Raw genomic sequence first — 12671 nt, forward strand, 5'->3', positions numbered from 1 at the left:
GCGTTAAAACGTTTTTGAAAAATGATTGTCTTGATGAAGTACTGAGAATTGTATGTTATGTCGATATAATATGTAAATGTAATAATATAATATTTGCCATTTAGCAGACGCTTTTGTCCAAAGCGACTTACAGTCATGTATGCATACATTTTAAGTATGGGTGGTCCCGGGAATTGTACCCACTACCCTGGCGTTACAAACACCACGCTCTCTCTACCAATTGAGCTACAAAGCATATACTTATGGGCTTAATTTCTTATTTTTCTAGTTTGAACATCCATAGAAAGAAAAGGCAAAGAAAAGATTGTAAAGAGCTGATAATGTTTGTTAGTAAGGACAATCCCTGTCCACTTACATTGGTCTCTTCCAGGACGTCCTGTAGCTCGTGTGACACGGCCCCTGTTAGAGCCGCTCCCATGTCACTCAGATAGATGGGGTTGTCCACTACTGCCTGCCCAGCCTGCATCATCTGAAGAACAGACTGTCTGTACAGACACAATTACATTTTAGTCATTTGACAGACACTCGTGCATTTAAAAAAGGGAGGCTGAAAAACACATGTGGGCATCTGAAGTAAAACCTTTTACAAAAATGAGTGTCAGTAACATTCACTGTGTTCGAATAAACATAAGAGTTCTGGACTATTAATGCATTCATAATTACCTTCATCTAGACCAGGGGTTCTCAAACTTTTTTGGGGCCGGGACCCTTTTTGTGATAGCAAATTCATTAGGGATCCCCTCATAACTAGAACACAACTCGAGTGAGATAGAAATAGCATTCAAAGAGTTTTACTATGACTTTGGCAGTGCATGGTTGGGCAAACCAAGTCTCGGGCTCTGGGAAGGAACATTTTAAAGGCCCGCCTCTTGGCATCGGAAACGCCTCTTGGCATTGTTGTTGCAGCTTTAACACAAATATTCTGCAATTCTAACATTTCTTCCATGAGGCAGAGAGAAAACTTTGCAGTTTTAAAGCTTAAATTAGAGTGCATCAATAAGGGATCATAGCTTTCACCTGGATTCCCCTGGTCAGTCTATGATGATGTCACTTGTTAAATCCACTTCAAATCAGTGTAGATGAAGGGGAGGAGACCGGTTAAATAAGGATTTTTAAGCCTTGAGACATGGATTGTGTATGTGTTGTGGCAGACCAGAGGGTTTGATCTAGATGTTTACACAGATCAGACACAAGTGTGATACCTCAGTTTCAAGGGTGTTTATTTAAACCAATAAAGAAAATAAACAAGTCTCCTCCAGGAGACCTTTTCCTGGTTACCGTCTTCTGGGCTCCGGGGAATGCTGTCTCCTCTGGGGTAGAACACAGAGCCCCTCGGTTCTAGCAGACCATGAGGACGCCGATCCGGTAGCAACCTCTCACTACCTCCAACCCTCCCGTGTGCTGCCCTCCTGGCAGCTTTATGGGCCCCGTATGGCTGGTGAGCAATCAGCCCCTTCATTACTCACCAGCCTCAATCAGCCCCAATTAATCCTGGCCAGAGGACCCGTCGAGACCTGGCACGTCCAGCAGAGGGCGCCACCGCCGCATTATGTAGACTCCGTCTGTCACCAGGCCGCGACAAGTCTCTCCCTGGTGGCTTATCCGCGGTATGCCACATTGTGCCACTCAGAGGGTGAATTGGCAAGACAAAATATTTAAGTGTCTTTGAACTGGAGATGGTAGTAGGTTCCAGACACCGGTTTGGGTGTGTCAAGAACTGCAACGCTGCTGTGTTTTTCACGCTCAACAGTTTCACTTGTGTTTCAAGAATGGTCCACCACCCAAAGGACAACCAGCCAACTTGACACAACTGTGGGAAGTATTGTAGTGAACATGGGCCAGCATCCCTTTGGAATGCTTTCGACACCTTATAGAGTCCATGCCCCGACGAATTGAGTCTGTCCTGAGGGCAAAAGGGGGGTGAGGGGGTGCAACTCAATATTAGGAAGGTGTTGTTAAATGTTTTGTACACTGGTATATATTTCTATATATATTTTGAGATCTGGTCGCGGACCCCATGCAGTACTTCTGCGGACCCCTGGCCCCACTTTGAGAACCCCTGATCTAGACATTGGGAGACACATTCACAGGTATTTTGAACAACGGTTATTTATTTTAAAAGAAAAATGTCATTACCTGTAAAGTGGATTAAGGGCGATAATATCACGGATGGTCTTCACAATCTCTGCTGTCAGTGCCTTCATAAAAAGACACAAGTACATTCACTTATGTGTTTCCTTAATAAATAAAAAATAAGCCTAAACAACACCAACAGCTATGGGCAATTCCATGGAAATGGAATTATGCTTAGACTCAGATTTGTCACTTTAAAATGTATACCAAACAAAAAACAATTATTTCAAAGTTTAACAAACCATACGACTTTATGCACAAGGACTACTTTTAACAATTTACACAGAAAACGTCACAAAAACACATTTACTGGAAGAACTGTGCAGATGCAAAGTTTGGTAACAGAATTACGGTAAAATATCCCTCATTTTTTGATGTGACCATGTTTTCCAAAAACTAAAAATTAAGATTCAAAGTTGTCTGCAGAAAGAATGGGGTGTCAGCTATGACATTACACCTTGAGTTTGAAAACATGTATTTGGGTTATTGAACTACAGTAGGTGATGTGGTAACGAAATTACGGTAACGGAATTACATCATGGGTCCCTGATCTGTACCATACAGAAATGCACAATTATGGATGAATATCATTCTCTTCATGGTGAGGTCTCCTGTATAGGTACACAAAAGGTAGAAATATGCAATATCCTTCTTTTCATATTTGGGTATTATTCTACAAATTGGCTATTATTGTAATGAGCTCCGCCCCCAAAAAAGACCACATTTGGTTGGTCTGGACCAGACAAAATCTGAGCCAATCATAGACGTCTATGTTTCACAAGTTTGGACATCACAGTACAGTACAGTATAGTACAGTACAGCACAGCACAGCAGAGTTCAGTACAGTATAGTAAAGTACATATGTTCAGTACAGTAGAGTACATTATATTCTACTGTACTCTAGTGTACTGTACTTTACTTTTCTTTACTGTACTGTACGGTCCGAACTTGTGAAACATAGACGTCTATGATTGGTTGAGATTTGGTCCAGCTAGGGTGGACTGACCTAATTTCAACTACTTTTCAATGTCCATGGATGTCCGGTGTCGGTCGGTGCTCATTGGGTGAGGATGCTTGTTACAGTAAATAGAAAGAGGGTAAGTTTTAGGTGTCAGTAATTTCCGGAAGAGGTGACATTAACTGGAGAGAGAGAGAGAGAGAGAGAGAGAGAGAGAGAGAGAGAGAGAGAGCAGCAGAGAGGAAGAGTGAGGGGTTGTCCTGAACCAGTGTTTCCCAACTCCAGTCCTCGAGTACCCCCAACAGCACACATTTTTGTTGTAGCCCCGGACAAAGTCACCTGATTCAACTCATTGAGGGCTTGATGAGGTGTGCTTGTCCGAGACTACAACAAAAATGTGTGCTGTTGCGGGTACTTGAGGACGAGTTGGGAAACACTGGTCCAGACTTTTTTCCCAGTCTTGCTTTGACCACCAGACAACAGAAAGATTTAAAAAACAGTTATGAGCTGAACATAACAGTATTTAGTATTTATTAGGATGCCCATTAGCTGCTGCCAAACAGAGTTAAAACACAAGAACAGCCTAAATCATAAATACAAATATACATCATACAAGACATTACTACACTGAACAAAAATATGTCATGACGTTACTTTCATTAATATGATGACTGTTATTTATCGAATCAAATAACTATGTTTAATTGTTACTCGATTAAATGAATCATGTAACAATTAACTCATTAGGATTTGGGGCACCACGGAAGAAGTTGTTTATAGAGTTACCATCTCCCAAATTAAACTCTCAACGTATCAATCATTACCTCTTATCAGTCTCATTCTGAACGGTCGTAGACTTCTTGGATCTGCATGAAACCTAACTTTACTTATGATTCAGCACTACACAAATTGGCTTAATTATTTATTTACTAGCTAACTAAATAATAACACAGAATAACATACACACTTAATACATGAGAAAAAGTCCCTAGCGGACTAACAACATGACTGCTTGGTTACCAAAAGAGGGAGGGGTAGATAGGGAGAGGGAGAGAGAGAGACTACCCTCAAAGCAATCATAATACTTTGCTCACGAATCACCACCCGTTTGGGGTAAGAAATCATGAATGTATTTACATGTAGAATGTCTTCCTTCGTCGTTTATCTCTGTTGGACTCAAGCCTTCTTGGGAAGGGGTCAGTTGGTGTCCTGAGTCGGTGTAAGACTCTGGTTGTCCACCAGAGGTCAAAATGTCCTTCTTCTTAGTTGTCCTGGCTTGTAGTGGAGTGTTCTCAGAACAGCTACTCAGCTGCAGACTGGCAATGTTCAGGTCTAGTCTGGTGAGTTTATCTTCTTCACCTACTTGAGGTTCAAAGTTCAAACATGTAGCCACAGCTCCACACTTTCTGGTCTGATGTGAATTTGTCTTTCAAGCCTTTATGCCCTCTTGGTAAAAGGGGAGTTCCTACTTGCTGACACGATCTCTGAGCTCACTTGGGTGTGGCTACTGACTGGTGCGAAGCTTATATGAAACTATGATCTCGTTAAAAAACTAAAATCACATTCCTATCTTAACAAACATACTCTCATAATTTTCCATATTATATACACAACATATTGGATGTAAACTTGACAGATAAAGTGTGTATACTTTCCAAATTACAGTATTTTCTCTATAACAGTTTTAATGACATCACAAAATAATAAACAATGTGACATGATTATTCTTTAGATCCCCACTGACCATTCCAAACATTCGGATGTTAGAAACCGCCCCCTCCCCTCCCCTCCCCCCTCCCTCTTCTGTGGGTGAGAGGGGGTCTGGTTGTTGTCAACCACTGGCAAGCTGATCTGAGGCCTTAGATCCTCACCTGTAGTCATGACAAATATAAACGCAACATGCAACAATTTCTAAGATTTTACTGAGTTACAGTTCATATAAAGAAATCAGTCAATTTAAATGAATTCATTAGGCCCTAATCTATGGATTTCACATGAAGGGGAATACAGATATGCATCTGTTGGTCACAGATACCTTTACAAAAAAAAGTAGGGGCATGACTCAGAAAACCAGTCAGTATCTGGTGTGACCACCATTTGTGTGACCACCAAATGTATCTGCAGCGCGACACATTTCCATTTCCTTCGCATAGAGTTGATCAGGCTGTTGATTGTGGCCTGTGGAATGTTGTCCCACTCCTCTTCAATGGCAGTGCGAAGTTGCTGGATATTGGCGGGAACTGGAACACGCTGTCGTACACATTGATCCAGAGCATCCCAAACATGCTCAATGGGTGACATGTCTGGTGAGTATGCAGGCCATGGAAGAACTGGGACATTTTCAGCTTCCAGGAATTGTGAACAGATCATTGCGTCATGGGGCCGTGCATATCACGCTGAAACTTGAGGTGAAGGCAGCAGATGATTCGCGCGACAATTGGCCTCAGGGTCTCTTCACGGTATCTCTGTGCATTCAAATTGGCATCGATAAAATGAAATTTTGTTCGTTGTCCGTAGCTTATCCCTGCCCATACCATAACCCCACCGCCACCATGGGGCATTCTGTTCTCAACATTGACATCAGCAAACTGCTCGCCCACACGGCGCCATACACGCTGTCTGCCAAATGCCCGGAACAGTTCAAACCAGGACTCATCCATGAAGAGCACACTTCTCCAGCGTGCCAGTGGCCATAGAAGGTGAGCATTTGCCCACTGAAGTCAGTTACGACGCCGAACTGCAGTCAGGTCAAGAACCTGGTTAGGATGACGAACGCGCAGATGAGCTTCCCTGAGACGGTTTCTGACAGTTTGTGCAGAAATTATTCGGTTGTGCAAACCCACAGTTTCATCAGCTGTCCGGATGGCTGGTCTCAGACGATCCCGCAGGTGAAGAAGCCGGATGTGGAGGTCCTGGGCTGGCGTGGTTACACGTGGTCTGCGGTTGTGAGGCCAGTTGGACGTACTGCCAAATTCTCTAAAACGATGTTAGAGGCAGTTTATGGTAGAGAAATGAACATTCAATTCTCTGGCAACAGCTCTGGTGGACATTCCTGCACCCAGCATGCCAATTGCACGCTCCCTCAAAACTTGAGGAGTCTGTGGCATTGTCTTGTGACAAAACTGCACATTTTAGAGTGGCATATTATTGTCCCCAGCACAAGGTGCACCTGTGTAATGATCATGCTGTTTAATCAGCTTCTTGTTATGCCACACCTGTCAGGTGGATGGATTATATTGGCAAAGGAGAAATGCTCAAGGATGTTAACACATTTGTGAACAACTTTCGAGAGCTTTTTGTGCATATGGAACATTTCTGGGATCTTTTATTTCAGCTCATGAAACATGGGACCAACACTTTACATGTTGTGTTTATATTTTTGTTCAGTATACATTATTCCTCTAATATTACACATTTACAAAATAAAATCCACAATACTACAATACTGCAATGCGTATGCGTCTCTTCACAGTACGCGTTGTGCCTTGAGGTGATTTTTTATCTGTTTTGTAAATCGAATTTTACTGTTCGCCTGACTTAATTGATGTGGAAGAGAGTTCCATGTAGTCATCGCTCTATGTAGTACTGTGTATTTCCCAGAGTCTGTTCTAGACTTGGTGACTGTGAAGAGACCACTGGTGGTATGTCTTATGGGGAATGGGTGTCTGAGCTGTGTGTTAGCTGTTTGAACAGACAGTTCGGTGCTTTCAACACGTCAATACCTCTCACAAAGACAAGTAGTGATGCAGTCATATTCTCCCCTACTTTGAGCCAGAGATTGACATGCATGTTATTGATATTAGCCCTCTGTGTACATTTAAGGGCCAGCCGTGCTGCTCTATTCTGGGCCAACTGTAATTTGCCTATGTCTTCTTTGTGGCACTTGACCATATAACTGGGCAGTAGTCCAGGTGTGATAAAACTAAGGCCTGTAGCACTTGTTTAGTTGATTGTGATGTCAAGAAAGCAGAGCAGCGCTTTATCACGGACAGACCTCTCCCCATCTTAGCTACCGTTGCATCAATATGTTTTGACCATGGCTGTGTTCGAATACCCATACTAACATACTGTATACTACATACTATATACTATTCGTTCATTTTAGTATACTGTAAACTAATGGTATCGTTTCAGTTGAGCGTACTAGAGCTTTGCCTGTCTACCGGAAGTTGATGCTGTTGCTATGCAACCTCTTGCTAGCATAACAAATGACTAGCTAAACATTTTACGATTTCGGGGGTGTTCGTAAATTCAATCTGCAGTGCCAGAGTGCGCTCTGGGCATTCGTAAATCCAGAGCGTTGTCAGATTGTCCGTTCGTAAATTCAGAGAGTTTTGCTCTTGTAGGGTTCAGAGCACACACTGGACGCTCTGGCAGAGGAGTAGGGTTGATCTGAGCGTTCAACGGCAGTCAAGCACCCAAGCTTACTGGCTAACGTTGGCTAGCTACTTCCAAACACAAATGAGAGAACACCTCACTCTGACTATTTTACTCGCCCTAGCAGAGCTGGTTAGGCTGTTTTCATGTTATCCAGAGCGTTGGTAACTAACTGTGCTGCTGGCAATGTTTACTGAAACTGGCCATATTCAACGGGTGTTGAGTGTTCGTAAATTCATCAGTTATTCTGCAAGAGAGTGCTCTGAAATCGGAGCCAGAATAAACAATGTCTATTGAAATGCACAACGACTATACCACTTAGCTTAGAATTATGTGAATAATCAAGTCAATAAACGTTGGGTAGTTAGTTAGATAGCAGATAGTTAATATACTGCCTGGCAAGTTCAATGTATTAGTATCCAACTAACATTAGGTAACTAGCTAAGGATGTAGCTAACAAACTGTCAGCCAACATAACGTGTAACGTAACTTATTTGAAAAGTCATTACTTTATTACACTGCTCAACATTTTCTTAACATTTGTCATTAGTTAGAGCAATGAATTTGTATTCACTCTCGTCGGCTTTCCGCAATTTTCTTCAAATCTGAAAACGGTGTGAAGCCACGCCCATTTTCGGGAAGAATTCCATTATGGGCCCTAAAAGTACGGAAATCCTCTGCGTGTATACTTCAGCTGTGTTTGAATACTCATACTAACCGCACTAACCGCACTATTTGTGACGTGAATTGAGTATATAGTATGCTTATTGGTCATAGTATGGATATACGTAGTTAGTATGCCAAAAGTTCCCGGATGTCATACTAAATTCGCCAAAATACAAAGTATACAGTGAGGGAAAAAAGTATTTGATCCCCTGCTGATTTTGTACGTTTGCCCACTGACAAAGACATGATCAGTCTATAATTTTAATTGTAGGTTTATTTGAACAGTGATCGACAGAATAACAACAACAAAATCCAGAAAAACGCATGTCAAAAATGCTATAAATTGATTTGCATTTTAATGAGGGAAATAAGTATTTGACCCCCTCTCAATCAGAAAGATTTCTGGCTCCCAGGTGTCTTTTATACAGGTAACGAGCTGAGATTAGGAGCACACTCTTAAAGGGAGTGCTCCTAATCTCAGCTTGTTACCTGTATAAAAGACACCTGTCCACAGAAGCAATCAATCAATCAGATTCCAAACTCTCCACCATGGCCAAGACCAAAGAGCTCTCCAAGGATGTCAGGGACAAGATTGTAGACCTACACAAGGCTGGAATGGGCTACAAGACCATCGCCAAGCAGCTTGGTGAGAAGGTGACAACAGTTGGTGTGATTATTCGCAAATGGAAGAAACACAAAAGACCTGTCAATCTCCCTCGGCCTGGGGCTCCATGCAAGATCTCACCTCGTGGAGTTGCAATGATCATGAGAACGGTGAGGAATCAGCCCAGAACTATACGGGAGGATCCTGTCAATGATCTCAAGGCAGCTGGGACCATAGTCACCAAGAAAACAATTGGTAACACACTACGCCGTGAAGGACTGAAATCCTGCAGCGCCCGCAAGGTCCCCCTGCTCAAGAAAGCACATATACATGCCTGTCTGAAGTTTGCCAATGAACATCTGAATGATTCAGAGGAGAACTGAGTGAAAGTGTTGTGGTCAGATGAGACCAAAATGGAGCTCTTTGGCATCAACTCAACTCGCTGTGTTTGGATGAGGAGGAATGCTGCCTATGACCCCAAGAACACCATCCCCACCGTCAAACATGGAGGCGGAAACATTATGCTTTGGGGATGTTTTTCTGCTAAGGGGACAGGACAACTTCACCGCATCAAAGGGACGATGGACAGGGCCATGTACCGTCAAATCTTGGGTGAGAACCTCCTTCCCTCAGCCAGGGCATTGAAAATGGGTCGTGGATGGGTATTCCAGCATGACAATGACCCAAAACACACGGCCAAGGCAACAAAGGAGTGGCTCAAGAAGAAGCACATTAAGGTCCTGGAGTGGCCTAGCCAGTCTCCAGACCTTAATCCCATAGAAAATCTGTGGAGGGAGCTGAAGGTTTGAATTTCCAAACGTCAGCCTCGAAACCTTAATGACTTGGAGAAGATCTGCAAAGAGGAGTGGGACAAAATCCCTCCTGAGACAAGAAACGTCTGACCTCTATGATTGCCAACAAGGGTTTTTCCAGCAAGTACTAAGTCATGTTTTGCAGAGGGGTCAAATACTTATTTCCCTCATTAAAATGCAAATCAATTTATAACATTTTTGACATGCGTTTTTCTGGATATTTTTGTTGTTATTCTATCTCTCACTGTTCAAATAAACCTACCATTAAAATTATAGACTGATCATTTCTTTGTCAGTGGGCAAACTTACAAAATCAGCAGGGGATCAAATACTTTTTTCCCTCACTGTATCTTTGTTTCATAGTACAGTTTCTTCTTCATTTTGTTTAGTTTAGTCACATGACTTCTCAAGTTGCAGTACGTTTGCCAATCGGCTGTGCAGCCAGACTTATTTGCCATTCCTTTTGCCTCGTCCCTCTCAACCATTCAATTTTTCAATTCCTCATCAATCCACGGGGATTTAGATGTTTTTACAGTCAGTTTATTAATGGGTGCATGCTTATTAGTAACTGGAAAAAGCTACACTACATAACCAAAAGTATGTGGACACATGCTCGTCGAACATTTAATTCCAAAATCATGCCCTGCTAGAGATGCCCCGGTCAACTGTAAGTGCTGTTATTGTGAAGTGGAAATGTCTAGGAGCATCAACGGCTTAGCCTCAAACAGAACCGGCAAGTGCTGAAGCGCGTAGCGCGCAAAAATCATCTGTCTTCAGTTGCAACACTCACTACTGAGTTCCAAACTGCCTCTGGAAGCAACGTCAGCACAAGAACTGCTCGTTGGGAGCTTCATGAAATGGGTTTCCATGGCCGAGCAGCCGCACACAAGCCTAAAATCACCATGCGCAATGCCAAGCATCGGCTGGAGTGGTGTAAAGCTCGCCGCCATTGGACTCTGGAGCAGTGGAAATGCGTTATCTGGAGTGAATCATGGAACGCTACCTGCCCGAATGCATATTGCCAACTGTAACGTTTGGTGGAGGTCTGGGGTTGTATTTCATGGTTCGGGCTAGGCCCCTTAGTTCCAGTGAAGGAAAATCTAAACACTACAGCATACAACGGCATTCTAGACGATTCTGTGCCCATACAGAAATGGTTTGTCGAGATCGGTGTGGAAGAACTTGACTGGCCTGCACAGAGCCCTGACCTCAACCCCATCGAACACCTTTGCGATGAATTGGAACACCGACTGCTCTTGTGGCTGAATGGAAGCAAGTCCCCGCAGCAATGTTCCAACATCTAGTGGAGGCTGCAGCAAAGGGGGGACCAACTCCATGTTAATGGCCATGATTTTGGAATGAGATGTTCGACGAGCAGGTGTCCACATACAGATCACTACATCTGATGGGTATGGTTACTGCTTTAAAGCAGATTTCTGCAGCATTAGTAAAGATGTGATCAATTTCTTCGCTGTGCTGTTTGTATATACCCTGGTAGGTTGACTGATTGCCCGAACCAGATTGCAGGCACAGGTTACAGTTTGAAGCTTTTTCTTGAATGGATAGCTTGATGAAAACCAGTCAATGTTTAGGTCACCCAGAAAATATACCTCTCTGTTAATATCACATACACCATTTAGTGTGACCATTTTGGTCGCACCAGTGCGCCTAGAAAAAAAAAAAAATATTCACCCATATTATAATTGTTGTAATGATTAGGATACTTTGCTGTACTGCAGTCTCTGAGTGCCATAGAGAATACAATGAGCGCAGCAACAGTTTTTTCTTTCTATCGCGCATTGGCAGGACCGCATTTTACATTCATAAACCATGTCACGGGCCATTCTAAAACAACTTGCTAGCTGCTAACCCTGTTCAGTAATGTTAGCTAGCTAGCTAAGAACCTGGAAATCACAGATGAAAGTTATCATAATCTTTGCGGTAACTTTACCAGTAGTTTGCAAACATTTGAAAGAAAGTATAAGGGAGAGCTTCTTCAAAAGATGAGCTTCAAAAGTAGCTAGGGTTCATGATATAGGCCTTATGTAGGCTATATCTTAATGTTAAAAATCTATTATTCTGGTGCTCCTAAACCATATATTTTGTCATTCCTAGCATTAATACCTCAAATATTTTTCATTGTGCTCCTAAATGTCTGTGTGCTCCTAAGATTTTTAACTCAGATTATTTTAGCACTTGGTGATCTATAACAACTTCCCACAAGAATATGCCAGTGCAAGGGAGGACAGTAGCAGGTGACCCAACTGTGTTTTGTGACTACTATGATTTCACATTGTAGCCAATTCAATTACAGTAATTCCGGGATTTTTCGGTAATTCCGTTACCGAGTTTTAATCCCTTAATAAATCATAAACTTCATATCAGATTTCTGCAGCATTAGTTTACAATGTGGTCAATACTCGTGGATAATTTATTCGCAGTGCTGTTTGTATATACCCTGGTAGGTTGACTGATTGCCTGAACCAGATTGCAGGCACTGGTTACAATTTTCACTGTTATGCAGACGACACAAAGCTGTACATTTCGATGACACATGGTAAAGCCCCAAAATTGCCTACCACGGAAGCCTGTGATTCAGACATAAGGAAGTGGATGGCGGCAAATGTTTTAATTTTAAACTCTGACAAAACAGAGATGCTAGTTCTAGGTCCCAAGAAACAAAGAGATCTGCTGTTTGATCTGACAATGAATCTTGATGGTTGTACAGTCGTCACAAATAAAACGGTTAAGGACCTCAGTGTTACTCTGGACCCTGATCTCTCTTTTGACTAAAATATCAAGTATATTTCAAGGGCAGCTTTTTTCCATCTTCGTAACATTGCAGAAATCTGAAACTTTTTGTCCAAAAATGATGCAGAAAAACTAATCCATGCTTTTGTCACTTCTTGATTATATTACTGCAATGCTCTACTCTCCGGCTACCCGGATAAAGCACTAAATAAACTTCAGTTAGTGCTAAATACGACTGCTAGAATCCTGACTAGAACCAAAACATTCAATCATATTACTCCAGTGCTAGCCTGGCTTCCTGTTAAGGCTAGGGCTAATTTCAAGGTTTTACTGCTAACCTACAAAGCATTACATTGACTTGCTCCTACCC

At 42.4% G+C, this 12671-nt stretch overlaps 1 pseudogene across 1 annotated transcript in view; it reads right to left on the bottom strand.

Moving 5' to 3' along the window:
* Positions 1-12671, bottom strand: part of LOC311149176 (lon protease homolog, mitochondrial-like) — a 36538-nt pseudogene that overhangs the window by 7760 nt on the left and 16107 nt on the right. Inside the window, exons 2-3 of the transcript in view lie at positions 2137-2198; positions 356-485 (exon numbers count right to left, since the gene is read on the bottom strand). The product of the transcript in view is annotated as a lon protease homolog, mitochondrial-like (transcript). The remainder of the gene's footprint in view (positions 1-355; positions 486-2136; positions 2199-12671) is intronic.

Source organism: Coregonus lavaretus (genome assembly GCF_964263955.1).
Source record: "Coregonus lavaretus genome assembly, chromosome: 21".
Lineage (NCBI taxonomy): Eukaryota > Metazoa > Chordata > Actinopteri > Salmoniformes > Salmonidae > Coregonus > Coregonus lavaretus.